We start from the raw sequence: 26,132 nt of genomic DNA, 5'->3' as shown, positions 1-26,132 counted from the left end.
TGGACAGCAACTTTATGGTAAATATTATTTTTTGCTTATGTAAAATCAGTAATTTTTTTTCTATTTGTTCTTGAGTCGCTTTATTTTACAATGACTTAAAAATGATAATTAGAAGAAAAGAATTATTTTAAAAATACTTATAAAAGTGTTAAGGATTAGAGCGCAACAGCAAGTTGATCTATGCTAATGTTTTAGTTTATACACAAATATCACATACGTTTCGATCAATACATTCAGGTCATTTTGAATATTAATACATAATATATAATATTAAAAAAAAAGAACGTTTCTGAGACATACAATACATAGTAACTTACTTAATTTTAAATTACATTTGAATATAATATCTTAATATAATATCTTAACACCTATGTAATCTTCTCTCACATCATTGATTGAAATTTAATTACCATTATGTATCTCTTGACAGTAAATATAACATTCAAATGTTGTGTTTTCGATAAAAATAACAATGAGTCGGCAATTAAAATTTGATTACCATGTAAAGATACATAGTGATAAATAAATTTTAATTATCGACTCATTGTTATTTTTATCAAAAACACATTTGAATGTTATATTTACTATCAAGAGATACATTATGTATGTGATATTTGTGTAAATTAAAATATTAGCATAGACCTTGCTGTTGCGTTTTTAATCCTTGACACTTTTACAAGTGTTTTTATACAATTGAGCGATAATTATGTTGATATTAATTATTTTAAAGTTATTTTGAAATTTTATAAAAAATATTTTAAAATCTTTTTTAGAAAGTGCCCGGGAAAAAATGTTTCATATGTAATTTATATATAATTATGCATAATTATGTAAAATTATATAAAATTACGTAAAAAAAATTATGTAAATTATATATTTACTTATGAAATTATTAACGCAATATCTTTAAAAAAGATTGATGCATTGTGGCTTTTTGTTACTTTTGAATTGTTTAATTCTGTTACTTATGTCTGTTATTTCTTATTCCGCATTCTTAATATCCAGGAAAAGTAATAGGTAAATTATATTCAAATTCACAATGCAATTTGAGAAATTTGTTGAATTCCAAGCACCAACTTACTGATTGTATTAAAACATTGCAATGATATGTAATTCCTGTATTTTATATATCTATGATTCTGTTGCGTAAGTATTACGTCTAATTTAATAGATAATGATAGTAGCATGCTGTACGCTATAAACACATAGCAAGAGATTACATATTATTCGAAATATTTAATTCTTCAGGCAGTTGAAACGTAGTTTAAATTCCAAAAACTTACATCAAATAAGAAATAAGTCAGAAGTTTTTTAAAATAATAAATTCATAAGTAACTGCTTTATTTGATAAAATAAAATTGTTTTTAAAATCGATCATTGAGTAATATAACTTATTTAAAATAAAAGATATAAAATAAATTCGGAAAATTTATTTAAAAATATAATTAAGAAATAGATCAGAAGGAATTATCTGAAATAATAAATTATAAATAACTCTTTTATCTTTTTTATTAAAAATGTATACTTTAAATTATTTTATTTTTTACATTAAAATTTGTATATATATTCATAATTTGACTTTATATTACGTGAAACAAAGTAAAATCTAATTAGTATTTCGTCACGGAATTAATCAAATAATTTTTCATATATATTTTTTTCATATATTCGATTTTCTCAAAATTTAGCAGTTCAATTTTGAGAAGAGTGGCACGTATCATTTAATATAATAATATAATAACATCGTAATACATTGAAAAATATACATTTGACAATTATCTTATAATTTCAAGTATTTCGTAATTAATGCGCTGACAAAAGGCAAGAAATAAAAAGTGATTTTTACTGGTGCAATTCTTTTTTATAAAATTGCTCACGTGAAGTTTTTCTGAGATCCCAATATTACAATATATTTCAATTTTTTATTGCTCTCTCTAATGATTTACAATGAAATAAAGATTAATAATATTTAAAAGTAACAAAAAAGCCACAACGCGTCAATCTTTCTTTTGTTGAAAATATTGTGTACACACTGCGCGGATTTTGTAATCTAAAGTTATTACAAACTAACAATCATTTATTGCAACACAATTGAAATATTTATATTCACGAGCTGTGTATGTGCCTCAATCTGAATGTGCTTAAATCTAAATCAGTGGATAGTCACTAATTATTCAATGGCATACTTAGCACTAATAATCAGTGAAATTCAACAAAAAAGGAAAAATGAGCATTATACAACTAAAATATTGATGTTTGCACGTTAATTTTAATGTTCCAATATCGTATTCAATTTAAGTATTAAAATAAGGTTAGTTAAATCACATAATAAAAATTAGCTAGATTAGGGATCTCCTATTTGATTCACTGATTACCAGTAGCATACTTGGCACTGATATCAGTGATCCACTGATTCAGATTTAGAAAGATGCGTAACAAATCTAAGAAATAAAGCAAAAATAGTGCAATAAAGTCTATTCATCAAAGAATATTAAAAATGTACAGTAAGAATAGATTATTTTACACATTTTATAAATATACGTTAATATTTCGACAGTTAAATGATCGGCGACTTTGAGGTTTGCTTTGACGCGGACGGTGCGTCATGTTTACATGCAGCAGAGTCTTTCTACATTCTCTATAAGAAACAAGTTATAAGGGGCACCGATTCCTGATTGATCAAACTTCGAGTTCCTTTAAATGCCACCATTTGCAGATACTTTCGGGGTAGTGAATCCGTAAATTGATGTGAGCAACTGTTTACTGTTATACAAGTAGAAGGCGCGAACGCGCGACTATCAACTATCAATCATGGTGGAATTGTGTTGTTTCCGGCCGGTAACCGACACCCGTTAATGGCGTGCTTCCGATCTTATGTTTTAACTCTTACTAGAGGAACTCTAAAGCTGGTTCTATATTAGTTGCAAGCCGATCGCAAGTTTGTTGCGACAGCTAATTTGAAACTTGCATTTTGAAATCAACGCTTCATATTGGCTGTCGCAACAAACTTGCGATCAGCTTGCAATTAATGTAGAATCGGTTTAACTCGCAATTACTACACAATCATTCCCTTCGAGGCTCGTACAGGTGGGTAGCCATATTGCATGCCTCTCTTCTTTACATTTCTTTTTAAAATAATTGAGAAGAATGCTAAATATAATACAAAACGTTGTACTTTATGAATATTTACTCACTATATGATTATCAGCTCGCATGATTAATTATTCTATTAGTCATAAAAAAATCGAAATGACAATCATATATCATGGAATAAATATTTCATTCTCTTAAAATCAAAGCGAGATGGAAAAACTTATTAAAAATTCATTACTATTTTGCCATAATTACGGACAACAATTATTTTTAATGTAACATTTTTGTCTTGCTTGAATATCTATAACTCTCGATTATTCTTTAAACGAAATTATACCAGTCATAAAGAAGCAATAAATACTCTCATGCAAATAACTCAATTTATGCGATTCCTACTTTTACAATTAATATAATTTGCGTAATTAATAATTTAATTAATTTTTCGTTTTTGTACATCTTTCGTATGATAAAAAATTGTATGTAACTTTGAAATTATTTATCGGTAAGAAAAGAAACAGTCTTATAATTGGCATGGGAGAATGTATTCTCGACAGAGATCTTAGTTTGATTTCCCTGGAAACTGCAAAGAATAGATTTACATTTTTCAATTTTGTATGCATAGACAACGAACAATATTAATTATGTAATTTTATTGCGTATATTTTTCGCTGAAGAAGGTTAGAAAACTAACTAAAACATACGAATTTATTATCGTTTTAACAATTATGTTTGTTCTACAGTTTCTTCAATAAATTTAATTTGAATATTGAGAGATATTCTTGAACAATTTGCACATCTTGAGCACTTATTCCCTCGAGCCCTTTTATCTCTATTGCATCTTTATTTAATTCAAATTAAAACATGTAAAACGGTAATAAAATAGAATAAAATCATCCATAATGTAATCTTTATAATTAATTATGATTATTAAATATTTTATTAATTGTTTGATATTGTTTTATATCTGGATAAAAAAAATATGAATTTTTAAAGAGTGATTCACAAACTAATGGTTTTACTATAACCAAAAACGTCCCTTTCGAAATTATTTCACTTTTATCTAAACCATTTTTTGTATCGATTTAGAGAAAATTGACTGTTTAAAATAAAATAGAACACTCTGTGTGTGTGTGTGTGTGTGTGTGTGTGTGTGTGTGTGATAAATATATTAAATAAGATGATTACTTACTTCCCAGAAAGAAGAAATAGTGCATCTTTATAAGCAAATGTGTATAATTTATTTTCATGATTTGTAAAGACAAATAGATGTTCGACAAATTTTATATCTTATTACTTTGCAATTTTTCTTGCAGAAATGTATTAAATTTTAAATGTGCTGAATCCTATATTACTTTGTAGCAATTAAATAGGTAAAAATAATATTGTTTAAAATTATCTGCAACAATTTTACACAAAATATATTTACATTTTATAATGGAATATACAAAAATACTAACTAGATATAAGTAAATGTATATACATTTAGTACGCGATCATTCGCTGTGACTATTGATATACAGCACTGTGCAAAAACTTCGAATGAGTTTTTAAAAACTCACATACACATTACAGATTCTGAATAATTATGAACCATTATGTTAATATTTGTATATATGTTAATATTTGTTAATATAATACATCATAATTAGCAATTACAATGTTTTTCTTTATTTATTAAATAATTATTTTTAAATAATGCATTTGTGAGTCTAATAAATTCGTAGTACATGTATAGTAGTAGTACATGTAGTAGTAGATGTACATTTTATAACAATGTATATTTAATTTTTAAATAAAGTGTGTCACAGTTTTATAACGTAAATAAAGTAAAAAATGTAAGTTAATAAATATACAACAGGTTACTTACGTAATCGTAAGCCAAGTCATCATCTACTAGCGAATAAAATGCTTATTCTTCTGCATTATCTCGTAGAGCAAAGATAATGAAAAAATTAATAGAAAATAGATGCTGGAGCTCCGTTTTATAAACCATAACTTGTCAATGTGCGCGTTACATATGCAATTACGATTTATTAATACTCTGTTAATTGTGGATAGCGATAAGGAGTCGATAAATAACTAGTTTAACATTTATAAAAAATAAGTAAGGTTTTTTGAGATAAAAATTAAAAAAATAAAAACAGAGCTAATAGTAGTACAGACGATGGTGCGCAGTTATATTTAATATATATAAAGCGATAAAAATTATTGCATAGAACCAAATATAAGAAATTAGATATTGCGACAAATTGAGGCTATCTTCAATAACGCAATAAAAATCATAAACAATAAGAATCTTATGTCAGACCGTACATATGAGAACACAATCAATATGAATTACACAGAGAGAAAAGATTAAACATATTATAAATATGATTAATTTAGTCATATATTCAGTCATATCCAGAGACACGGTAGTGGCTGGAAAAAAATTTTCTTTTCCCACGTTAAAAACTAAAGAAGAATCCAGTATCTCCTCGTAAATGTCACTCCGAAATAAACTAAAAATCGGTGCGCGAGCGGCGGGACCAAAAGGACATCGCGGCTAAAATAATAATAAATATGTCATTGGAAGCGTAAGACAGGATAAGATATTTTTTAACAGTCGCGGACGATTCTTACGAGTCCATGATCATAAAATCTAAGACGTGACACGCGTTCAGAGGGTGGTATTTTGGTCCTGTGTCGGACGCTGCACGTGCGCTTCCTCGACGCACTGCAAGTGTGCCCTTTTCTCATAAATTTTAAAATCATAAAATTAAGAATGACACTTTCACACACTTCAGATCCTGGTCAATGTCCTTTTCCACCCTTGACCAATTAGAAAGCGAAAAATAGGTCCCACCATCTAATTAACGAACCTATCAATGCGCTGTTAATTAGGGCAGATTACTATAAAAATCGCGGTTCTACGGGACTCGAGACTCATTTTTCCGATTTTTTCTTGAGAGACAAACATAGTGGTCCAAATTCCTTTTTTCCTAAATTTTTCCGGACACAGCACGTATCTCACTGAAGTTATTTATATCAAGAGCTACCGGGCAAGATTTAGAAACTCAGACTCAATGCGGGAGAAATTCGATTAACATGCATACTTGAGATTTAAACTGACTTAGAATCAGTATTGGTGGAAATCGTTAAGCTCAAATATCGCCATCCTTATTTATAAACCAGTATTCACTGATAAGGGCACATCTCGCTTCATCGACGTTCCACCAACTATCTCAGCAGTAAGCTTATATTTCCCTATTCTCCTTCATCTTTCTTACACTATTTTATCTCATTGTCGTATTTTTTTTTCTTTTTCTACTTTTCTATTCCTTTGTAATAGAAAATAAAAAAGGGGAAACATAGCAATGCATTCTTGTGATAACTCTGCTCCCCGTCGCCGCCACAGCACGGGAGTTCTCCGTTCTCGCTAATCGGTAGCTCGTGTCCGTCCGCTTAACATTTCAACATGCGAAGAATAGTCGGCTGATAATCTCATCAAATCAACTTACCTCCACTTATCCCGGAAATTGCAATATCATATTCTTCCTCTCCACATTTTTGAGGATCCTCATCACTCTCCTTTCAGATGACCTCCCTGCCATACCTTCGTCTTTACGTGAATACACTATCCACTTATTCACCAATCCCTTCTACTGACACCGATCCTACCATCAATAATTATATTCCTCCCAATCCAGGCCAAATCCCTTTTTTTTCCATAATATTAATAAGTTAATCCATTATGATAGTAACAGAGTAGTAGTATGAATAGAAGGAGCTGATTATCCATTTTCCATCCCAGTATCATCTCTCGTCCCACTTTCCCTGCTCTCCTTTTAATTCCATCTTTCCTCTCCCTTTTGCCACACGATACATTCACAAACGTGCATAATAACACATTTAACCAAAACGAAACAAACCAAAAGAATTGTATAACAAAAATGTAAAGTCAAATATTTTTCATTATAATATTATTATAAATTTAGCTTTGTTTATTCGAAAAACCTCTCCTTGTATTCGTAAATTCTCCCGCGGTTGCATTTTGCTCTCTCCCCGGTCACTTGGATTAAGTGACCGAAAGCCAGGACATACGGACGTACTGGCACATTTGGCGTTAAAGTGCACCTTTGTGGCACACTGATCCAGTTTGGACCCTTTAAACTAAAAGTATGTTGTGAGTCCGCTTAGCGGAGCATGAGTAGAGGTTTCCACTTCGTCCTCTATTCGATCCCCGACTCGTTAGGAGCCTCAGGACGAAGCGAAGTGCCTCTCGATTTGCGTCGGTCATCCCCACAGCTCCCTTGCGGTCCGGAGTCTGGACACGACCAAATTGGTCTAATACTCTTGTTACGTTCACCTCCTTAGTTCCATGCGTATGGAGGACGTAGCAGTATTACACGAGTCATAAAAAAGCAACATTAATAGATATTCTCATGCAAATAACGTAATTTATGCGATTCCTACTTTTACAACTAATATAATTTGCGTAATTAATAATTTAATTAATTTTTCATTTTTGTGATATATTATATTTCGTAATATGATAAAAAATTGTGTATAACTTTGAAATAATTTATCAGTAATAAAAGAAATATTTCTCTATTTTATTAATCCCTAAGTCCATTTCATTAACTCTAATCATATCTTACACGTCGTAATAAGAGATTCAATCCTTTTATCTACTCTGAATTTATTTCGCATTGATGATAAATTAACATGTTTTTGATATTCATTTCTAAAAGTCAACCGATAAAATTGCACAGTAGTATAAATAATAGCTGTATGTTACATTTTTCAGATGATATCTTTCCTCTCGCGGGTACGATCTTGACGTAGTGAAAGGGTTCAGTATCCAAAGGATATACACGAAAAAAATGGCTTTTTTCAAGTATTTAAAAATTCTCGGATTTATTTGAATGATATTTAGATGAATTTTTAGATATTGAGTAAAATCGTTCTCTTTGTGAAAAAATCCAACGACGAGGAAACTAACGTACGTCGCCGATTAAATTGAAAATGACTGCAGCCGGTTCGTAGCATCGCGCGTTTGCTTCGGGAATGCCGCTGAAGTTATCGGACTAATGAACTTTTCACAAAACCCATTCGATGGAATTCTAATTGGATGATGGAATCATATCATGTTTCGACAGGAAAGCGGAACTCTCATTGAGACGTTTCTGAGGTGATCACGGTCATTGCAACGCTCTCAAGCCAAATGCCCTCCGGGTACGATATACCAGCCGCATAATATCACTTCGCATGTACAATATTCGCGTGGTTTAGCATCTATTGTTGTTGTCGGTTAATTAAGGACATGCTCTGTCTGTCGACAAGCGGTTCGGCCATTAGCAGTAAGAAGCGATCGATTGACTCGGATTCGTTTTGGCCTGTATTCGGTAACTCGAATTATGCAATCATTATGAGCACATAACGATTGTATAACGAATTACAGAATTTTGCTGGTGGATCGCCCAAAAAGAAGTATAATTTTGGTCAAGGTATATATATATATATATATATATATATATATATATATATACATATATATTCATTTCTCTGCATTTATCTACCATCATCTGAATGATTCTTTAATATGACTTGGTCAGAACCTAGTTCTAGTAGTCTTTTTTTAAAAACTATATATATATATATCATAATATCAGGATTTTTCTTCTATTTATTCTTAAGTTGTTTTTTTTTAATGATTTAAAAATAATTTGAAAATGATAATTATAAAAAAGGATTATTTTAAAATTATTTTGAAATTTTATAAGTATGTATTTTGTAAGAAAAAAATGTATAATTATTTTTATAAATATAATTGAATAGTGAATTAAAAAATTGCTTTTAAAAAAATTATATACTTTAAACATTATATGATTATTTTCAAGAAAATTTTGCATTTAGCAAATATTTTTTAAAATATTGATTGATTTTTTGCTCTGTTTTAATTTGGATTTTATATTCTTTTCGTTACAGAATCATCGTAGGGACGTTGCAGATATAACTCCGCTGTTGCGCATGAGGTTGATGAGTGATTAATGTTTTTATTGAGGTAACTTATGTGTGGTAATTTTCATTAAAAAACTATATATTTATAAATGCATATATGCATTAATTTAATACAAATATATGGATAAATATATGTATAGCATTTCATACATTCGTTGTCTTAAAATGGATATTAGAACAAATTAGGATAAACTTAATCCTGGAAGTAACTCAAGCTCGGTTTGATACTAATTGTAATTAATTCAAGCTCAGAAATATAATAAAAAATACATTGTTTCGATAGTAATTTTTTAAACAATATTAAAATAATACATCTTGACACATTTGGAAATAAAAATAAAAGAGGATAAAATATTCGTTTTTCTAAATATATGAAATACATAAAATACAATATCTAAAGTTTATATAATAATTAGAAAATATTAGGGCTAGGAGGATTGTTCCACCTTTCGGTAAACTTTGGCTCACTGTCTTTTACTCTTTTACTCTTTTACTCTTTTATGCTTTTGCTCTTTTGTTTATCCAGTAAGTAAATTACATAGTTTAACTGAAGATCGAACAATCGGCCTTAAATGAAATTGTTATCTTTGAATATCATAACATGGAAAAGCATTTGTTACAGTGTAACAAACAAATATTGTTTTATTAATTTTCTTATTTATCTTATTCCCAAATATTCATTCAGGATTAAGTTTTACAAGTTGGTGCAGAAAAGCAATATCTACATACACATATATTAGATCGCCAAGAAAAAAAAATTTTTTTTTATCGGCCGCTTAGTTCAAAAGCTTCCATTTTATCAAAAGAACGTCCCAAAATTTTTATCAAAAAATATTAAGGTTTAGAGGTCGCAAAGAGTGAACAATTTTTAAATCAAAATTTCAATTTTCCTTAATACATGTTTGGGATCTCCTCAGTTAAAAGGCTTGTACGAATTATCGCAATCTGCAAATGCGCTGTGAAATGTTTTCAGCGATTGCCGACGGAATCGATCGCAGTCGATCTATTGTTTCACATTTGTTTGTATACATGTTACTGATAAAATAATAACATGTTTCTGGTGAAATAATAACGAAAATTTTAATGTAGCGCATATAATTTATTGATTTCGCTTTTTTATAAAAAACATTTTACAATTATTAATTATTATTGTTTATTTCAATGCATAAACTTTAGCCTGATCTTTTATAACCTAATATACTTATCCATATGTAGTAACTGGATTTTATACCAATTACAGTAACACACACATGATGTAAGCTCCAATATACATTTTATTAAGAAATAGAAGAATTTTATCTCAGAATTAAAGCTGGGATTATATGAAAATGCATATTTTATATTATTAATATGAATACAAAACGATTTGCGTATCTACACGAATGACGTAAAGGCAAAGCGTTAAAGCCTACTTTTATTTGGCATATTTTGCATATATGTATCATTTTGAGCATTTCTTGTAAAATTGCATATTTGCTCATATTTCTTGTAAAATTATATATTTATATTTTGTCAATTATGTTATTGATTATTGAAATATTATACATATATGTATGATCAAGTCCATTGAATGATTCCATTCGTGCGAGTACTAAATCGCTGAAGTACTTGTAAATGTAAAGTAGACCATATATTATTGAATATACTCAGTAAGTATTGGTTGATAACTAGCTCGGCAGATATGTGCGATGCGCGATGCTCCCTCAATTGTTCGCCGAATGTCTCCTGATATGTTCGACCATGTTTGACCTCCCTAAAAGATAATATTCAGTGCAGCTAGCCAGTTGAAATGGATTAATTGCACTAATAATTTATCATATTTTTGAAAATATTTCTTTCTATGCTTTTCATTTAATAAACGTACATATATATTTTGCATATTTTTATATTATTTCTTAATATTTGCAAATAATTGACTTAATCTAACATAAATGAAATTTAATAAATACTTAAAACTATATAATTATAAATTATAATTACATATTTTTAAATATTTATTAAATTACATTTATGTTAGATTAAGTCAGATATTGTTTGCATTATTAAATACATATTTTATAACATACAAGTATTATTGAATTTTACACTATATCAGAATGTAAAATTCAATTTCTTTTGTCTTATTTCCCCGGACTTGCGATCTAATCTTATCCCGCATTACCAGTAAAGCCTCTGCCCATAGGCAGATAAGCAATCCGGACTTACTGATCTGTAGGTATCGGCAGCACCCCTACATACACACACATGCATATTTGGGAACCAATCAGAGAAGAGAATCACTATCCGCTCCATTCTCCCTTGATTCTCTCTAATATATCATAAGCACGTGTGAAACGGAAAAAGCATCTAAAATTAACTTTTCTTCTCGTTGTCCAAATATAGTATACCTGTTCCACTTTAAGCACAAAAGTGTATGCTAGATAAACTATAAAAAATAGACCTTCCCTCACAACACAATAGTTCTTCAAGGAATGTTTAAGAACAGTCTTCGGTCCTAAGAACGTCTGCCCGAAGAACTTTCTCGAAGAACTATTGTTGGGTTGTCCATTACATCTTTTGTCTACAGAATGAATTAATAGTTATATGCAGATTTGGTAAAGAAAAAGCGAAAGAAAAACGAGTGTAGAAAATATTACGTTGAACTGAAAATTGTTAAATCGAACAAAAAGAAATCGAAGTAGAAAAAAATGACTTTGCGCATACTAATTTCGCATTTATTGCGTTACTATCTTTAGGTTATAACTGATTCAAACATTACAAATTAAAATTGTAGTCACATTTCTCGTCACAGCTATCTTACCAGCGGTTGCTATTATCAGCGAAAGAAAATAATTTATTTATTGGTTAATAGAGATTTTTTTTTATGAAGTTATCTTTCGATTATTTTCTATTTCTTTGTGCAGGAAAACTTCGCGCGTTTTTTTTTTGAATTTCGTTCTATTTGAATTTGTCACATGATATCGGTCGATCAATGAGGTAATACCATCCGCGTTTTCTTTTCCGCCATTACCGATCGTGACATTCCAGTAGTATTCGTGGCGCAATAGTTTCTTCGTGTCAGTTTTGTAAAATTTTTTCGAACGTCGCTCGTCGATTATGGATATCTGATTCAATCTCCTTCGTTTCTTGTTCGGCGAAAAGGTATTATTCGTATGTTCATATATATGATTAAGATATTAAATGATTTGTTGGATTTTATGAGTTATTGAGATATTGATCGTTTTCTGTTCACCCATGTAGGTTTGCGGGCGCACGACACACACACATGGTTGCCATAATGCAGTTATCCAGAAAGAGAGCAACGAAATTAGTGAGTGCTTAGTATTTCTGTGTTGAAAATGTTTATTTTCTTATATAAGTATCACGAAATATAATTGGTATGCTACGCAAAAGCCTTGTACTCCCACATAATGTACTCTAAATAATGCGGCATTTTACAAGTATAATCTCTTTCTCTCTCTCTCTCTCTCTCTCTCTCTCTCTCTCTCTCCCTCTCCCCTCTCTTTCCTTATCTCCCTTTCCTCCTCCCCTCTCTCTCTCTTCTAATTTTGAGGCTGACTTTGCGAAATCTCAATTCTAATGTGATTTATGTTTATTTCTGTTTATTCAACTCACTTTTTATCTATTTCTAATTTTAAAAATTAGAAAAAGATAAACAGTAAGTTAATCCAGAATTAAAGTTAATCTACATTGATAGTAATGTGTATTAGTTAATTTATTTCTCGATCGCAAAGAGAAGCAAGCTCAAATCTATTTTATAATTTTTTAATTAGAGTTGATATCAAATAGAAAAATCGAGTACGAATATATTTATCAATGCAAAAACTATACTTAATAAATAGGCATTATAGCGAATATATCGAATTTGATTAATTAAAATGAAAAATCTATTTATTAATTCAATATAATACTTATTCATTTCGAGTGAACATAAATAGTTTAATTGATAAATATATTCCTAGTCATCAATATATTTGTATTCGATATTGACAACTCTATTCTAAATGAAAGTTTAGATATCGTTGTAACATCATTGTGCAGATATAATATATGGAAAAAAAGCCAAAACGGAACGACGTTATAACAATAATGAGATTTTCGTTCAAGAGTTACAGAATAATTTCGCAGTCTATCACTTTTTCTCGCTTTTGTTATTCGCAAGCTTAAAAACCCGACACCCAAGTAAATCATGTATCTTTTGATCAGGACACGCGACATATTCGTTTGAATTTATTAGCATAGCTTGTATCTGTCTTAAAATATTCGAAAATTATTACGTTATTTATAATAAATATTATAGTGTGTTCACACAAATTATTTTATATAAAGATAAAACATTATCAACATTAAAGTGTTTTCAAGAATGAAGACAATAATAGAACTGTATATAATATGATTCAATGATTTCCAAGTATGTGAATCGTTACAAGAAAATGCGTTTTGTCTAAGACCTCCTACAGGCCGGTGTGTTGTCCATGGAAGTAAATTCTCATGTAGCTAAAACGAAATCGAATGCAATTACGCAAGTATAAGTATTTTTGAACTAAATAAAATAAAAATGTTGTGTGACATTTCCTTCTGTTGTTTCAACAATCTCCCGGGAGATTGCCTGGTTAGCTCGTAATTGCATTCGATTCTGTTTTTAATACATGAAAATTTATTTCCATGAACAATACGCTTGCCTGTAGGCGATTCAGATTTTAAATAAAATATATTTTCTTATAACAATTCACATTACACTATTAAAAAATTAACTTTAATTTGAGATATCGTTTTCTTATTTTAAAAATGTTAGTTAAAAGAACTAACTTTTTTCAGAAAAAGAGAAAAACTATTTTTAAAAGAAAATTATTTACTGATCAAATAATAATGGCAAAAAGAACGTACTTTTAGAAATAGGATTCAATTTCATTTTTATCATTTTCGTTTTACAATCTTTAAAAGCCCATTTTTTTAAATTGTGACGATTTTGATATTCTATATAAAATTATAACAAATCCAGAATAATTAATTAAAAGAGACATAATTCAAAATATTATCAATAATTATATTTATTTGGTTTAACTAAAATGACTAAATTTAAAATAAAATAATTTCTTTTATAAATTTTGATCTTCTTAAAATTCTTTATACAATTCTTTATACTCTCTTTGTTATTTACAAAAAACGATACAACTGAAAATGTGTCATTTTTTAGATAAAGGAACGATATTATTTATTAAGCTTTTAAAACAATTTTTTAAACAACTTTTTAGATATTACATTATTTTATACTTATCGTCGCTGAATGGAAATATAGAACGGACTTGTTTGCATAAAAATTATAATAGGAAATAATAAGAAATAGGAATTAAATAACATTTTTGTTCTTGATTTTGAAAATTATCAAGCCAACGATCGCGAATTGAAAAATTGCAAAAATTAGGAATCTGTTAGGAATTTCTAAAAATATTTATTAACTGATGCTAATTTCGCAAATAGTCGACCAGCAATAATGCGAATTCTTTTCACGTAAATTCGTAGGGCACTCTCGCGTTCTTTTTTGCCGTATCACGCGGTGCTTCGCTGAAGTCTCGATTCTTCTCTTTTGTGCCTGTCAACTGCATTGGCCACGGCCGAGTTTTCGATTCCTGTGGAATCCTTTCGACCACGAAATAAGACGCGGCAGAATGAGTCGCGATAGGAAATTTCTCGGACAAGTTTTATATCGGGATCACGAATGCATGTCCCGAGGGGTATTCTCGCGTGTTCTTTCGTAGGGGCGGATTACTAACTTCTTGGGGATTGAAACTAATAATTGAATTGATTACTATAAGAAAAGACATGATCACAGATAAACTTGATCACGAATAAATCAGAAAACTTTATAATTTTTTTTGCAGGAGCATGTTGCATAAATTTTTAAAATATACAACTGGCAGAAGCATTCTAGCAATTTTTTTTGGCGTACAATCTGAATTTAGCAAAATTATACGAATTGCGATTTCGTAAAGTTCGGAGTTTATTGTAATTGACGAAAAGAAAAATTTTTCGAAGAAGAAAAAGTTTTCGCAGTTAAGATCAAACTTCTTTTTTTCCTCTGTTTTATTTAGATTTCGAAATTCTACATAGGCGAGCACAGAAATCACAGCTGTACTAATTTTTTTAAATAATGATTGGCGTGTTATTTTTTTATTTAGATGTCGATAGAATCAGAAATGCAATCCACTCTGAAGTTATGTTACTTAAATTTTTCTTACCTATCCATCTCGTTAGCTTTTACGCAGAAATTCGTCGCTGTGCTTGCGCAGGTGCAAGCATCCTGTGACATGCATACGTATGGTCGGAGCGCCTTGTATGCATCACGTATCGCTTTAGAGGAGAAAAAAGGAAGGAAAGGGAGAGAAAATACCGATTGAAATCGCGTACGGCGCTGCGGCAGCGGGTCCATGCTATTGACAGACCGTCTTTTATAGATATGTGCATCGCAATTCTTCCGCAATTTTACCGTACCCCTTTTGGAACTCCTTTTTCCACAACCCGACGGCGGCAATCCGACATTCGATATCGCGCTACCATCACCCCCTTTATCTCACCATAGTCTTTTCATTTTCCTTCTTTCCCGCTCGGTTTAGCCGACAAGGCTTCGTGCTTGTTCCCTGCAAATGCATCTTCAATTCGAGGATTTTTATATAACAGTATTTTTATACTATAATATATTTGAATATTTTATATATAACTGTTATTTAATATTAACGTAATAGATATAATTAATTTATTATGTAATTACTCAAAGATATATATATATATATTATCCTGTTATTTCGACATTTATACACAGTTACTTATACTTTGAGACGAGAACATGAGTTTTTCATGATTCTAGTTATTTTTAGTAAGAACATTCTATAGAATATGACACAATTTTCATATACATTTGCATTTATTATAGAAGCTTTTTTATTAATAGAATTGTACTCAATTTTAGTAATGAGAAATTATATCTTTAGATTCAAAATTATTACAATTTTAAAATGATTACAATCTGCTTAATAGTTAAAATGATTCGTATTTGATTTATTTTCTATTCATGAGAGATGACCATAGTGATATTTTCGTTCGTTCTCCAAACCTACCGAGTGTGTGTCATCAAATTCAATCACTTGCAAACCCGGTTCCTGGTTTAGTCGTAGTTTTCATCGACGCCTCGTCGCTCATACGGAGTTTGCGCGAAAATTGCATTTTGGTCGTCGTCGTTGAGAATCAAGGCAAACGATATTTGATCTCGGACGGCATCGACTAGAGATGCGGACGATGCAGCGGACAGAGTGCACTTTGCGCTTTGCACACGAGATATGATGTGATTTAGCAAACGATTTTACATGAGAGATGCATTCGTCTTTTTAAATCTATTTCAAAGATCCTTCATATCAATCCTGTCATGTCCATTTCGGAGCGGATCCTACAGATTTTCGCGTTTGATACACACGTGGCAATAGAAGTAAAGAAGCACGCAAACGTGGAATGCTTATATTCTTTCTTACAGATTTTCTTTCTTATATACTTTCTTACACATACAAAATTAGTCATTTTCTTCAAATTTTTTAATGACTTTATTCAATTTTTAGAATTTAAAAAACCTCGGAATTAGAATTAAGTTTATAAGTAGGTTATAGGAGCAATTTCTATATTTTGGAAAAAAAGGAAGAGAGAGAGAGAGAGAGAAGCCTATATTTCTGAAAATATCTACACTCTATAGATAAACTATTGATTTTGAATCGTGCAGCGGTACGCGGCTAATTGGATTACTGAACAGGACATTAATTGCTTTAATTATTATTCCTATAGATATTCTCAATGACGTTTGAGATTAGAATTGATATCGCATAGTGGCAGTTTTCCGATGACCCATATTATTTTTCTCGCGGAATCAAACAGTTTTACAACACACGGTTTATGAAACATAATCGAATTATCTCACCCATACACTTACGCTTTATTGTTGTACACCAATGCATACGCCCAATTGTTATACACCCAATTGCGTGCTTGTGAGCGCCATGGCCTATAAGTAATTCATTTATCCGTAGCTGCGCCAGCGACACACAACAATGGCGTTGCAAATGAAAAACCATTAAAAAGCATTAAATGCACTGTTTTCATCGCGATCGCGATCAAGTGACGTGATTCGCGCATACAGTAGAAAGAAAGACAACGAACAATATCGAGGTTTAATTTAAAAGCGAAAGGCTATTTTAGATCAAAGAGTGTTCATCAATAAAATATTATATTTTACATTTCATCAATAAAATATAATATATTTTATATTTTATCAATAAAATATATTTTACATTTCATCAATAAAATATTTTATATTTTATTCTCAATTCAAAACTAAAATAAAAACTGATTGTTTTCACGCTATCTGATACTAACAAGCTAGGTAATTTATAATCTCAGAATATGATAGAATTATGTGCGACTACACTTTGTATTATTAATATTTTTTATCATACAATTGGCATACGAGTTCTCAGTCATGCGAAAGTCGGCGTCAATATTAAATCCTTTCTCTCATTCTCTTTACATGCACCTACGCATACATTTAGCAGGCTTCAGTTTACTAACCAAATTGCAATGGGCGGCGACAACGTGGATACCGTGTATTTCAATCTCGAGTCTCGAGATTTGGTGGGACGAGTTGACGGAGAGAGAAAGAGGCGGTTGGGATACTAGAGGGATGCACAGGATTCGCCGTGAGCAAGACGAGAGGGAAAGCCGGGGATGTAGATAGCGATTGAGAAAGGGGGGACGAAGGACGAGAGAGCTCCGAGAGATGGAGAGAAACACGTTGATAGAGTGGCAAGATGGAGTGGGAAGGGAGTATCCTGCGGAAATTCGATGCTAATGAAGGAAATTGCGTAGATGCCAAACCAGTATTTCCCTTATCTCTCTCCCTTCCTCTTTCTCCTCTCTCTCTCTCTCTCTCTCTCTCTCTCTCTCTCTCTCTCAGCTTTTCTTCTTAGGGGAAGGCAACACCCGCCTTCGCGAAGAGGGCGTAACGAATTTCTCCTCCGTTTTCCGTTTGCAAGGTGTACTTCTGAGTTCACTAATTTCCACTTCTTCCTCTCTCCGAACATCGATAAACATTTGAAAGATTCTGAATGTTGTCATTGGAATCCGCATGGAATTATTCTTAACTTCGTCATGAAATACTTGTGCAGGTAGATTGGAGTATTTTAATCAACATAATATACAGGGTCTGTTTTCTTTAGCATAATCAGAAGAATACTAATAAATTATATTAGAAATAGGCAGCATTAGTTACCATCAATATGAGCCTTTTTTTTTATATTAATTTTTAAAAAATTATAATTTTAGTTTTTCTTAAAGCAGAATGTGCAGGGTATTTTGCAAAATATTCTAGAGATAATCAATATCTGCAAACTGATTCTTATCATTCAGTGGAACTCGCGAATAAGCTTATGCGTGCTTTTGTATTATCTTCATCTCGCCAGGCGTGTCTCCTTTATCGAAACAACTCAACGCACTGCGAGAGAGATAGTCGCTTTTTCGAAGTGGAAAGGCAGGTCGTCCGAGACACCGCACCCTTTATCGAATATAATTATCGCACAACTCATACGATGGTAAAGTTCAATAGGTATAAAGTGCAATGATCGTCGTTGCGCCATGAATAATCAGATTATAATCATTGATCCGATCTTCGGAGGGTGTGACTTTGCTTCGTTTGCGAATATATATATATATATATATATATATATATATATATATATGTGCGTGTGTGTGTGTGCCTGCGCGTGCGTGCGTGCGCACGTGTGTGTATGTGCGTGTACACGTCCACCGACTGACATAATGGTTGAATTGTTATCGGGTCACAGTATGCAGCTACAGTGACTAATTGATTAAACTCCAGACGAATTTACACTGCTTTCCTTTTTTTCGTCCGTTAATTGTAATTTAATTCACACGTGTAATTGCACCGGAGACCGTCCGGTAATTCCCACAAGTTCCGAAACAACGAGGATCATCGTCCGTGACTGTCCGCACCGCGTCGACTCTTATACGTATATTCTGTTCCGCAACTATAATTTCCTTCGATGATACTTCTCTTCTTGGGCGGAAACACTCGGAAATGGAAGTGTCCGTGTCGGGGATATTTAAGACTACAAGCGCATACAAGTTTTTAACTCTCTTTCTCGCATTTGTGCCAAACACGAGTGTTTCCGAAGAGGTTTCTTCGTGTGAAAGGAACTGTAGAAAAACTATTTTTACCACTTTTGTAACACACATTCGGTAAAGCTCTGGTGGAAATGACATAAAAAATTCATATACAACAGCTACTATAAAGAAACCAACGAGTGAAACAATATATCTGTTATATTACATGTTAGCTTATTAAAAACTGTAATTATAATATAAAAAGTTATAATTGTTTCCAATTTTTCTGAAAGTTAGGATATTTTGTGCTCTACAAATTTTATATACATAGTAAAATTAGTGTACTCTTTTTCGAAAGAATTTTATACCAAAGATAGAAATATTTTATCAGAATACATTATACTTGTATATATTTTTGACTTTATTATTATTATATAAATATCTGTTAAATTTAATGATGTGTGATTTAATGAACGCAGGGTATTACAAATATTTTATTAGTAATTAAATTTTTTTATTTTATGTGCCAAAATTACATAATTACATTATTACATAATTACATTAGATTGCTAGAATATAATACAGAATATTCTTTATTATTGATATCGTATAATAACTATTAATCATTTTTATTCTTAATTGACATTTACATATCTATATTCGTAGCGCGATTCATTTTAATATAATTTGAATTATATATCGATAGGCAACAATGAGCAATTATAAGAATGAATGGACAATTACCTACATTTATAATGAATTGAAATAATGATTTTAAAGAAAGAAAGCCTTCATTTATATGTAAATATTATTATGTAAATATTATAGTTTAAATTTTTATAGCATTTTATCGTTTAGATGTAATCATTATGATATTCTTTATTTAATTAATTTACTGAATTTTTCGATAAAAATAAAAGTACATAAATATAATACTTGTCACTGGAAATATAAAAAACGCGACATTTATAATGATAAAAATAAAACATTATGTCATTTTTTTTAATGTTCGGTAATATATTGTAGTAGCTATGCTTTAATATTTTCTGCCAAAGTTAGGTATGTAAAAAATTAACAAAATTCGAAATTTTGTTTACCCAGTTATTTCATTTTACTAACAAATATTTAAAATTTACGTATGAGTCGCAAATTTAAAAAATATGTGGTATGCTCAATTTCATGATATTATAATTTTTGTAAAAAATAATAATCATTTCATTCATTTTCACAAGGACATAATAATTTTTAATAGATTTTAATAATTTTTTGTAAAAACTGTAATATTATATTAATGATATAATAATTATATTATTATTATAATATGATACAATAATTATATTCTATTTTAGATAGAATTTCTTGTTACCTGCTTGTTCAGTTTTGGCATGAAATAATTCATTGATATTGGAATAAAGTTTGATGTTATTTGTTGGCTGTTAAGATCATGTTACAATACGTCAAAAGTTTCTTACAGCAACGATAAAAGCGATACAAAATAATTTAATTTGGAACGAAGGTTTGTATGAACTCAGTTTTAAGTATCATGTCGAAAACTTGACAGTGCATTAATTAAACAAGTAGAACAATGAGATTTAATGAATGGATATACTATACATGTAACAGAAATAATTGGCAACAAGCTCGTGTGCTATCTTGACGTCCGAACAATAGTTGGCGAAGTGTAAGCGTAAAATAGTTTTCCGTTGTGAATTGGGTCGCGCTGTAAAAAATGATTGGGCGATCGCGCTTATATCGGAACGGATTTTGAAATATCTCGCGCAAACACGTCGATACGTGGCGAAAGGGGAGGATTCCATAGACAGAAGCTGAAGCGTGCGACTACCGATCTTCTCCCCTTTCGTGAACGATACTCGATATTTCTCATTTCGGACGCTACTCGGCTATTTGCATCTTTATGGAACATTTTAGCCTGCAGCTCGCTCGCAGGCGCACGTGCACACTATTCACTTTTATTCATACTTTTTCGACGAGTATTACTCGTGCGAAATTAGACGACAGTTAGTAAATAAAATGCGCGCTGTAGCGGGGAAAGATAATTTATAAAAAAATATTCTTAAGAAACTTATCGCAGTAAACTTCCCTACTAGTATCTTTTTGCTGAAAAGAAGAAGAATAGAAAATTTATATTGCTACGTTAATGTTCTTAAAAAATCCTATACATATAATATAATAAATTATTTTATAACTTTTTTATTAGACGAACGATTACTACAATTTAGATAGAAAATTTATGATAATACCATTTAAAAATTGCAATTACAAAATATTAAGAATGTTTTTCTTGAACTGCTACCATTCGTGGGTTGAAAAATTACGACAGCAAAAATTATCACTCAGCATGATTCGTCACATGCTGTATATATACGAACGGAGTGTGTTGTAAAACTATCGACAGATAGCCGCCTGGGTCACAGTTGGCATCTGTCTATTGATTGATGAAGCATGCGAGGATATCATTCTCTCTATATACACGTTGCACCTACTATTCACATCATTGTACTTCGCGCGCGTAGCCCAGAGCATTTGATTTTTTAACAGTATTCACAGAGAACGGTTGTCGCTTTCTGCTGTACTGAAAAGCACTGAGCTCTAATTTACGAGAGTGTTCCGGCAAAAACCGAAAGTACTACGCGTTGCTATACATATGTTGCTATTGTATTTAGCTTCTCATTGTGTAAAAGAGATTAAAGCTCGAATAAATATACATAACAAGAATTAATGTATAACGACAGTAAATGTGAGTTACGTACATAAATACAAATATATGTACACACAAGTACGAGTAAGCTAATTTTGTTATTGTAATTTGGTTTTGTTTTACAGAGATATGTAATATATTATGAATATCGTATTTTGGCAATGTTAAAATTTTAATATATATGTAATAATAACTAAAATCTCGTGATAAATCAGTTTACTTATTTTATTGCATTTATATATGCGCTATGGGAAAGAACCTTGTAAACGTGTCAAAATTCATCGGCGTTAAATTTTTCTGTTATAGCTCCGTCTCTAAAATTGCAGAAGCGTTATAAAAATAAAATAGTATCACGTTTTATTAACGACTTCCGGAATTCGAAGGCGTATCCGATAAAAGCAATCGATGAAACTCGCGCGAAGCGTGCCGACCGAGTTTATCCTCCCTGCTCCCTTCGATAACGCGTATCGGCAAGAATATTTTTTTATACTATTTATTTCATTTTACATTGATTAACGGATACGCGAGAGCGCGGCTGCAAAGGAATCCCGTTAGAGATTAAAAAAATTCTTTATTCTCTCTCTTTTGTACCTGCTATTCTCTTCATCAATCCCAATCTCATCTTGGATTCGTTTTTTTCATCTGCGATATCAACGTATAAACGATATTTTGTTTGCATTTGCCATATATATGTGGTATTAAGATTTATTTTGTTTGAATTTGTCAGATCTCAGATGAGAAAATATATATTTGATAATTAATCAAATAACATCCACAAATTAGTAGAGCGAGGTGTTATTTTGGATGACATATCGACGATAACGAAGTTTGCGAATTAATTTAATAGGAACGTAGGTTAAATTCGATTACCGCAGTGACAAGAAGATGGTAAAAGCTTCCTTATGAAGGGACTTTCAGCTTTGATCGTCATTGTCTTTGCGCGCGGCAGAAAGGTAAACAGAATCTTACCTAATTTACGGGACGCTTTCTCCGAGCTCGATTTCATCGCGCCTGCTTTTCGCCCCGGCTTTATCTGGAACATCGTGAAAGTTTTCAAGTAAAGGTATGAAGGAAAGGGGAACGTAGAGAGGGAGAAAGATTCTTGAAAAGAGAGTCCGTGCCACGATATGCATGAGGAACGCTTGTAAAGTTTAAGCGGCCTTGAGCGTAACATCTTTGAACTCGATTGTACAGTCTGTTTCTCCTTCGATCACAGAGGAAGTCGATAGTTCAGCTAGTATCTTCCCTAGGGGAAAGCCGCGAGCATCTAATAGATTTTACAGTCGTGGACAAAGTAACCGGCGGAAGGTCCGTCGAGCTCAACGAAAACTGTTTTCTCACTGCCAAAAGTCATTGTGTCAATGTCATTTACTTCTCTGTAAAAGTAGTATTTTACTTTATTCAATGTGATGTTGAGCATCAAACATTTTCTACGTAATCTTTTCATTTCTACTTAAGTTAGTAGAGACAATGTACGATGTAATATTAAATATTATAACCAATAATAAAAAATGTTGCTTTATAAATTTGAAAAAGATTTTTTTCCAATATTTTTTAATATTTTGTTGATTTTCTTAAATATTGTTTATTATATTAATTCTCTATCGCATATTTCTTCTAAAATTAATTATCTGATCTTTGATGCTTTCGGGTGGTAGACTGTCTGAAAAAGAACTCGGTCCTACATAGTGGCTTATTATAATCTCTTTGTTAGTTTATTAAAATTGTATACTGCTAAACTGTATCGAATATAGGCGAAGCACTTTTCGAGGTTATATAAAGCTTGTGTCTTATTTCAATAAGTTTAACGCTTCGACTAAGATAAATATAGAATGAAACTTTTAATGGTGACACTTAAAATGCATTAAGATTGAATTTAAGCTTAAGCAAAAAAAGGACAATGCCATAAATTTTTTGTGAATGATAAAAAAAAGATTTTGGTTGAAGAAAAAAAACGATAATTTTTAATCTTATTATTGGAAATCATTTTGCTTAAATTATTCGGTAATCTTATTTATAACTCGATCCGAATTAGTATTTAGTTAGCAACTGTTCTTTTCTTGCAATGGTTTTTTATTCTTACTATTTTATTTTTTTCCTACTTTTTTCTTTTTCAAAAATGCATGTATCTCTGGTGATGTAGACATACATCGGAGTACGAAGAGCTGCACTTTACTATTTCGAACTTACAAGATCCCACGATTTAGCTGTTCATGACAAGGATTTGAAGCAGTGATCTAAGTGATTGCTTTCGGCGCACATCCAAAATTTACACTTTTGGTATTGAAGCGCAAGTTTATATCATCATCATCAGTTGTCGATAAAAGACTCACCATTTCTTAACATTACATGCTTGATGAAGAGTGTTAGGGAAACTCTCAATTCATTTAGGTGAGCAATGTAGACGTTGTAGGAATTATAGGATTAAGTATCACACACATCTAATAATAGTTCATCAAATAGTTTGAAACATTTTTCGAATAGTTCGAATAGTTGAATAATTAAAAACTAAATATTTTTTAATTAATATCTTGCATTTTTAATTGGTGGAAAGGTTTCTTTAGAACTGTAAACAATTCTGAGAATAATACCAACTTTCAATTTCGTAAAGATTTTGGCTTCCAGGAAAGTTTCTGTGGACTTTTCTTGTTTGAGTTTGATCATGAATATATGTCAAAGACGACGGGTCGACCCGTTTTATCTGCAAGGCTCACATTTCTTGTAACAATAATTCATCTGCTATCGCAATTACCAAGAACGATCACGACATCGGAAGATCCGACGCGACGCCTCTATTACGGATTCTGCCATGGAAGTAAGATAGAGAGGAAAAGCTGATAGAGAGGGTTGATGAAGGAGAATAGCTAAGAGGAGTAGAACGGAAGGGAAACTTGCTGAATGCTTGTGCAACGTTTGATTGGACGCAGTGAGACCTTTAGAACAATGCCACCGTAATCGATGCATGGTGCGTGAAACGTGGTATGTGTCACCCTATTTGTTGAATAAATATTGACTTCCGCGTTCCTTCCTGTCCTCTTGGCTAAAGTAATGTTTGTTACATAAACGGAATATATTCTTGGGGGAACTATCGACCATTCGTATAATAAAGTGTGTATATTATGTGTGTGCATGGTATAATGAAAATTGACAGTCAAACGGAATAATTTGTTAATCTTTCATTATGTTATCGATGAAGAAAACGACAATGGTGTACCAAACGGTCTCCGCATCTTCAAAACATTAGAGAATTTCGAGAAGATGTCAAGAATTAACCGGCCGGAGACGCGGTAATATATGTCGGAGTAATTTTCCCGGCAATATTCCCAGAAATTTATGGGTTATTAATTTTATGAACCTCTCTGGCTATCCTCGTTTCTAACCGGGCGCACGTGTCCCTCTAGGTAATATCTCTATTATGACTGACTGCGCGCGGTCGATCTTATACGTGCGCTCGTCCCCGACTCGCAGACTCATTCCCTCATTATTATAGACTCGCCAGACTCTAGTTTTACTTCGTTAACACTTTATTATATTCTATTATATGCAAAATAATTTTGCGCAGGTCGGAACAATACATTTATAAAAAATTACGGGATGCTTGATTTATTAGCGGGATATATGGCTTTTAATTTTTAAATTTAATTATGCGTGTCCTACATTAGGTTTACTTTTAATAAACAAGTATACATTATATACGTTGATAAATGTATAATTATTTTGAAAGTCTCTTGAAATATTATATACGATATTATATTATTTTTAAAATTCTTGATCTGTCAACTCTCCGCTTGTCAACTCTCCATTAATACTGCATACATAAAAGTTATACTATTCTGTTGCATAAATAGATTGGGCAAATAACAAATAATTTAATGAGAGTTTCAAGCAAATCATGATATAAATTGATTTCATCAGCATAGTTTACAGCCTCCTGTAATCTCTTAAAAACAGTTCATATATCTATGATATCTATTTCTGAATACTTTAATAATATACGTCTAATCTTAAATATAACATTACTGCTAATTCCAAAAATTGAAAAGTTAATTATCTATATCAATTTGTTTTACATTTAACTAATATCATCTGATTAAAAATTTCAATATCTAATAAAAATAGTGCTCTAGTTGACGTGCAATTTAAGAATTAAAAGACGAAT

The 26,132-nt window shown here is 31.1% G+C and overlaps 1 protein-coding gene and 1 long non-coding RNA gene across 4 annotated transcripts in view; one reads left to right on the top strand and one right to left on the bottom strand.

Moving 5' to 3' along the window:
* Positions 1-24: 24 nt before the first annotated feature.
* Positions 25-5,248, bottom strand: LOC147911094 (uncharacterized). Its single transcript, XR_015546076.1, has 2 exons — positions 4,574-5,248; positions 25-4,489 (listed from the first exon to the last, which is right to left on the bottom strand). It is a non-coding gene; the product is annotated as an uncharacterized LOC147911094 (long non-coding RNA).
* Positions 5,249-9,066: 3,818 nt separating this feature from the next.
* Positions 9,067-26,132, top strand: part of LOC105144175 (uncharacterized) — a 213,093-nt gene continuing 196,027 nt past the window's right edge. For 2 of the 3 annotated variants that reach the window (XR_015544360.1, XR_845873.2), the window contains exons 1-2: positions 12,145-12,237; positions 12,337-12,406. The gene's annotated coding sequence lies outside the window, so the exon portion shown is untranslated. Of the gene's footprint in view, positions 9,140-12,144; positions 12,238-12,336; positions 12,407-26,132 lie in introns of those variants that run through there. The other variant, XR_015544361.1, reaches the window with a different exon arrangement.

Source organism: Acromyrmex echinatior, chromosome 1 (genome assembly GCF_024713525.1).
Source record: "Acromyrmex echinatior isolate Ae372 chromosome 1, ASM2471352v2, whole genome shotgun sequence".
NCBI classification, from domain to species: Eukaryota; Metazoa; Arthropoda; class Insecta; order Hymenoptera; family Formicidae; genus Acromyrmex; species Acromyrmex echinatior.
The sequence above is the reverse complement of the archived record's forward strand: the minus strand, read 5'-3'. Positions and strand labels throughout refer to the sequence as shown.